This window comes from Chiloscyllium plagiosum, unplaced genomic scaffold, assembly GCF_004010195.1.
Source record: "Chiloscyllium plagiosum isolate BGI_BamShark_2017 unplaced genomic scaffold, ASM401019v2 scaf_14867, whole genome shotgun sequence".
Lineage (NCBI taxonomy): Eukaryota > Metazoa > Chordata > Chondrichthyes > Orectolobiformes > Hemiscylliidae > Chiloscyllium > Chiloscyllium plagiosum.
The window spans coordinates 2,855-9,166 of NW_025213354.1; the positions used below are offsets into that span (position 1 = coordinate 2,855).

The 6,312-nt window shown below is 44.9% G+C and overlaps 1 non-coding gene across 1 annotated transcript; it reads right to left on the reverse strand.

Moving 5' to 3' along the window:
* Positions 1–4,820: 4,820 nt before the first annotated feature.
* On the reverse strand, positions 4,821–4,902 carry trnas-gcu. The gene has a single exon. It is a non-coding gene; the product is annotated as a tRNA-Ser (tRNA).
* Positions 4,903–6,312: the final 1,410 nt, after the last annotated feature.

Consider the following 6,312-nt stretch of genomic DNA (forward strand, 5'->3'; position numbering starts at 1 on the left):
AAGTTTGTGTGAAGATTTGTAGCTCGGGTGCTCGTTGTTGTGGTTCTGTTCGCCGAGTTGGAAGTTTTTGTTGCAAACGTTTCGTCCCCTGGCTGGGCGACATCATCAGTGCTTGGGAGCCTCCTGCGAAGCGCTTCTTTGATGTTTCCTCCGGTGTTTATAGTGGTCTGTCCCTGCCGCTTCCGGTTGTCAGTTTCAGCTGTCCGCTGTAGTGGTTGGTATATTGGGTCCAGATCGATGTGTTTGTTCCAGGAGGCTCCCAAGCACTGATGATGTCGCCTCGCCAGGGGACGAAACGTTTGCAACAAAAACTTCCAGCTCGGCGAACAGAACCACAACGGCAATATTGTGAAGAATGTAGTTCTACATCAGATATTTCCCAGTGGGGGGGAGGGGCTCAGCAGTAAGGGAATGTAATTTGTAATAGCAACTGAAGGCAATGGCTTTAACCATTACAATGTTTCACTGGAGAAAATTGCAGCTAATCGAGTAGTGGGAGTGTGATGAGCAGTTTGATAACTGAGTAATGAAGAGGTATGACGGGGAGGTAGAGTTGGGCAGTGTCAGTGTACATGTTAAACCTCACACTGTGCTTTTGGACAAAGCCACCTCCTGGCAGTATGTCGGTGAGAAACAGGAGGGACCAAGGAGAGATCCTTAGATTCCCTACAGTGTGGAAACAGTCCCTTCGGCCCAACAAGTCCACACCGACCCTCCGAAGAGGAACCCATCCAGACCCATTCCCCTACGTTTACCACTGATTGATGCACCTAACACTACAGGCAATTTAGCATGGCCATTTCACCTAACCTGCACATCTTTGGAATATGGGATGAAACCGGAGCACTCGGAGGAAACCCACGCAGACACGGGGAGAATGTGCAAACTCCACACAGTCAGTTGCCCGAGTCTGGAATCGAACCTGGGTCCCTGATGCTGTGAGGCAGCAGTGCTCACCATTGAGCCACCGTGCTGGCCAACCCTTGAGGGACACCACATGCAATGAATTCAGAAAGGAAATCAGAGAGGTTATCACAGCTGCAGAAGTTACCATTGTCGAGGAGGGTCTGCCTACTGAGGCAGTATGGGTGTAAATTAGAAGCAGTAAGGGAGCAGTCACCTCATTAGGGGTTTACTACAGGCCCCCAAACAGCAGCAGGGAGATTGAAGAAAGCATAGGTCGGCAGATTTTGGTAAAGAGTGAATGTAATAGGGATGTTGTAATGGGTCTTCCCCGTTGACAGCGAAGACGAAAAGATAATTGCCAACTGCTCTGCAATTTCCTCTCTTGCTTCCCACATAATCCTAAAATATATCCCGTGTGGCCCGGGGGACTTGTCTATTCTCAAGTTTTTCCAAATGCCCAACACATCTTCCTTCCTTTACCAGTCCGTTTCATACTCTCCTCTTCAATAATACGGTCCCTCTCATTTGTAAATACTGAAGAAAAGTACTCATTCAAGACCTCTCCTATCTCTTCCTACTCAATACACAGTCTCCCACTACTATCCTTGATCGGACCTACCCTCGTTTTCGTCATTCTCATGTTTCTCACATACGCATAAAAGGCCTTGGGGTTATCATTGATTCTATCCACCAAAGATTTTTCATGCCCTCTCTTAGCTCTCCTAATCCCTTTCTTCAGCTCCCTCCTGGCTATCCTGTATCCCTCCAACGCTCTGTTTGAACCTTGTTTCCTCAGCCATATGTAAGCCTCTTCTTCCTCTTTACTAGACATTGAACCTCCCTCGTCAACCAATGTTCCCTCACACGACCATCTCTTTCCTGCCTGCCGGGTACATACATATCAAGGACACGTCGTATCTGTTCCTTGAAAATGTTCCACATTTGAATGACATCCTTCTCTGACAGCCTATGCTCCCAAATTATGCTCCTCAGACCCTGTCTTGCAGCATCGTAATTGTAAAATCTACCCTGTTGCATGCACACATCTCCCTCCACAAGTCACAGAATTGTGGTCACCATCACCAAAATGGTCACCCACTAACAAGCCCATTACTTATCCTGGTTCGTTACAGAGTACCAAATCCAATATGGCCTCCTCTCTGGTCGGACAATCTACATACTGAGTTAGAAAAGCTTCCTGGACATACTCCACAAATACTGCCCCGTCCAATCAACTTAATCTGAAGAGCTTCCAATCAATATTTGGGAAGCTGAAATCGCCCATGATGACTACCCAGTGGCTTCTGCACCTTACCAAAATCTGTTTCCCAATCTGTTTCTCCACATCTCTGCTGCTATGAATGTCCTGGACCACTGTAGTGTTCCCCAACAGGGAAGGGGCACACTGGTCTGTTAATTGATGTGCAGTCGCCATTCATCCGTTCTGTCGCCTCTGCTCGGTTTCAGCAAAGTACCATGCCTCAAAGCATCTTTGCCTGCAGCGTGTTTTTTTTTAGTTTCGCGTCATTCTGAACATTATGGCACGGACACCGCACACAGGGACTAACACCTTCAACAAATTATCTGGGTTGACACTAATTGTTAAAATTCACCTGAGAGTGTAACTATGAAAAGAAAGTTTTGTGATTTACATAAGAAAGAAATGAACCTAACAGATGGAAGACTTAACAAACAATCGAGTTATTTTTCAAAGTATAATTTCAGTTACGTCACACTGTAACCTTTTGCTATAAATTCTGTATCTTACAACTGTGTACTCCACAACCACCAGATGAAGGAGCAGCTCCCCAAAAGCTAATGCTTCAAATTAAACCTGTTGGACTATGACCTGGTGTTGTGCGATTTTGAACTTCGGAATTAGAATGTGGATCTCACAATTAAAACAGAAATGAGGAAGCATTTATTCTCTCAGACAGTTCTGGAACGGTATAATGTCTTGTAGCAGAAGGCTGTTGAGGAAGGGTCATTAGGTGTAATCAGGTTGAGATCGGCAGATCTTCTAACAGCAAAGATATCAAGCATTATGGGGAAAGGCAAGAATGTGCAGTTCAAGGTTTGCAGATTAGACATGAAACCATTCAGTAGCTGAACAGACTTGATGGTCTGAATGGTGTCTTTCTGTTCCTAAAATTGTTGGCCTTAATGTGAAGCTGGAAAACCGACCTGAGTAAAATGTGCCAAATTAAAAATGTGTGGTCCCCCGGAACACTGAACCGAGGTGAAATGTACAAAGAACTACACACAAAGAGCTGAAAATGTGGGTAATTGACTTGGAGTGATCAGTATACCAAAGTAAACAGCAAAACCAATATTCAGTGCGGACATTGAACCTGGCTCCACTAGGCATGAAGTTGGCTCTCACAAACCATCAATCCCCATCGATTTTCCTGACACCCTCTCCGTTCTTCATTGCAGCTGACAACTGTAACATTTAGGAAAGCGATTCTGTCTGCTGCACAGCATCATTCTGCTTAGAAAGATCATGCAGAATTTCATATGGATTACTGTAAACGTTAACATTTAACAAGCCATGACAGGGAAAACATTGAATACTTATCCCTATGATACCAGGGAAGACTTCTGGTAACATTACCCTGGACACCATGAGATTCGTCATTCTATTCTGCCATCCTTCTGTGCATGATCCCCTCAGCTCTATTCCGGTCTTGTCGGTTGGTTTACAATACTGAGGCTATCCAATCATCTGTTGCATTTCGGTTTCTGATGTATGAGACCTTCTCTCTGAGCTGGCAATGTGCTGGCTCGGTGGTGATAACACTGGTCTTGTAAACTAGAAAAGTGCTTGAAATAGCCCATTCCTGTTTTTCAATCCAGTAACTTGAGGAAAACGGTTCGGCAGGACAGGAAAAACCGAGCGTGAGCAATGATCCCGTTTGGCAGCAAGAACGAGGTGAGGCAGTACAAACTACAGAGTTTTGGGGAAAGAATGGGCCAGGAACACTGGGACGCAAGAGACTTAATGCTTCATTTCTTTGCAGTAACTAGACACTGGTGTTGAACTCTGAAATGGGACAATATCAGCCAAGTGGGTGAATTCTTACTTTCTGCTTGTTTTTCCAGAGGCCTGTGTCACTCTTGGGGAAATGTGTCTGCGTGCTTCAGTCTGTGGGTAACATAGGGATTCACTGCTGCTTCATTCAGCCACACGGGTATTAGAACGAAACGTCTGTTAATGACATGCGAATAAAGAGACTTTCAATCATTTCATGTTTATGCTGCATTAATCTGCGGTTATTGATCCACAGTTTAGATTCAGTCCCTGCAGTTAACATGCTGACTTCTCCAGTTTTTCATAGCTCAATGTGATGCATCAACTGTGTGTATAACGTGAGGGAGCTTGTTTCCCATATCTTGTGTTTATATGTGTCTTATGTCCAGCCTTCACCAATGGTTAGAGCAAGGGGAAAGGATGAGACCAATGTGTACGTCTGTCCGTGCCCATGCACGGCACCCACATCGGTAATTCTCTACTGTGCATTTACAGCAGTTATCGGTACTCCTACAACCAGCCCCTGCCCCTTTTGAAATATCTCCATTGTATTGTGCTGTGTCTCTGTGCTCATTTCGCCAAGGTGAATCACTTCTACCCAACCTGCTACAGATTTCATCTGACAAAACACGTATTAAGAATCCCATGCATAAACATGCACTTCGCATCTCTCGCTATTTGGTTTTCCTGGATCTCTTTCAGACGTTCATTTTAATTATTCCAATTCAATCTACATTTCAATGCAGTTTAGGCAACAGGCTCAAATTATTCTTTGAGACTTTATAATAACGTCGATGCATATAAATACACTGTTGGAGTTCCAATTTCAAAACGACAGCTGTGATCATCCAAAAATAGCAACATTGAAAAACGTCTGGAACAGCGACGAGAGTGGGATTCGAACCCACGCGTGCAGAGGACAATGGATTAGCAGTCCATCGCCATAACCTCTCGGCCACCTCGTCAGGCGTAGGATGAGCCCTCTGATCTTATGAACAAGCGAATTGCGTACATTATGCACACCAGAGATATTTCTCCTTGGTATTGGTGAAATAATAAATAGCACAGTATGGTTCCAAGAGTATCGTCTGACCTCTGGGTGTGGGACAAGCGCACTCAGACTGTGACACTCTGCTCACAGTGATCAGAGCAAGAATGAAGAAATGAACAATGGATTAGCAGTCCATCGCCTTAACCTCTCGGCCACCTCGTCAGGCGTGGGATGAGCCCTCTGATCTTATGAACAAGCGAATTGCGTACATTATGCACACCAGAGATATTTCTCCTTGGTACTGGTGAAATGATAAATAGCAGAGTATGGTTCCAAGAGTATGGTCCGACCTCTGGGTTGTGGGGCAAGCGCACTCCCACTGTGACACTCTGCTCACAGTGATCAGAGCAAGAATGAAGAAATGACGATGCAACAAGATCTGTTGAATTCTGAGAAGATTTGAAGTCAATGGAGTGGAGAGCCGGTGACAGCAGGAGATGTAAAGTTGTGTGTGAGGAATTGTTTTCCAAACTGGAGGAGAGTGCATAGTGCTCAATGTCATTATTCGGAACACCTTTCTTCTGCTCAGATGTTTTGACACGCCCTTGTGTACAGGACAGACAATTTCAAAATCGTAAATAAGGCTCAACTGAAAATTGAATTCAACAATGCAAAAACCTTGATCTGTATCATTTTCCTAGGCCATGCAACACCAAGTCACTGTATGATCACAGCAACACAGTGAGCAAGTGTCAGAAGGAAAATGAGTGCAGTGCCAAAGCGCATGCTGGGAGCAGCAATTGACACACGGGGAAGTGCATTTCCCATAACATGAACACTTCCCAAACAGCAGACTGCGATGGAAGAATTGAGAGGGATTTACACTTTGGAATTTGATGCCAGAGACACAATGGAGATCTGTCATTGAGTCTGTTCAAGATGACGATTTTAACATTTCTACCGATGAAAAACAAAAAAAAAGGCTCATGGGTCAGGGAATGCAAATGTTGAATTTGTATATTTCACCAAACTACCCATCTTTGCAATGAGTAGCTCACCACATTCCTCAAACAGGGTTAGAACCACTGGTGAAGATGATCGCATAATGCCAGTTACCAGCTACGGAATCAGAGAACCGATCGCATAATGCCAGTTACCAGCTACGGAATCAGAGAACCTCGGTTCCTTACCGTTAAGGTGCAGCCACGAATGTGGAGGTAAGCATTAATGTGTCGCTTCAGTGCTGCAGGTGACCAGTGCATGGTATCTCTGTGCCAGTATAGTGGGCTGTGCTCTGCCGAAGTTTTAAGTTTGAGCCTCACATGGAGCAGCTTCGATTTGTCGTCGTGTTAAGAGGTACGGATGGAAGGTGATATTGAGCAAA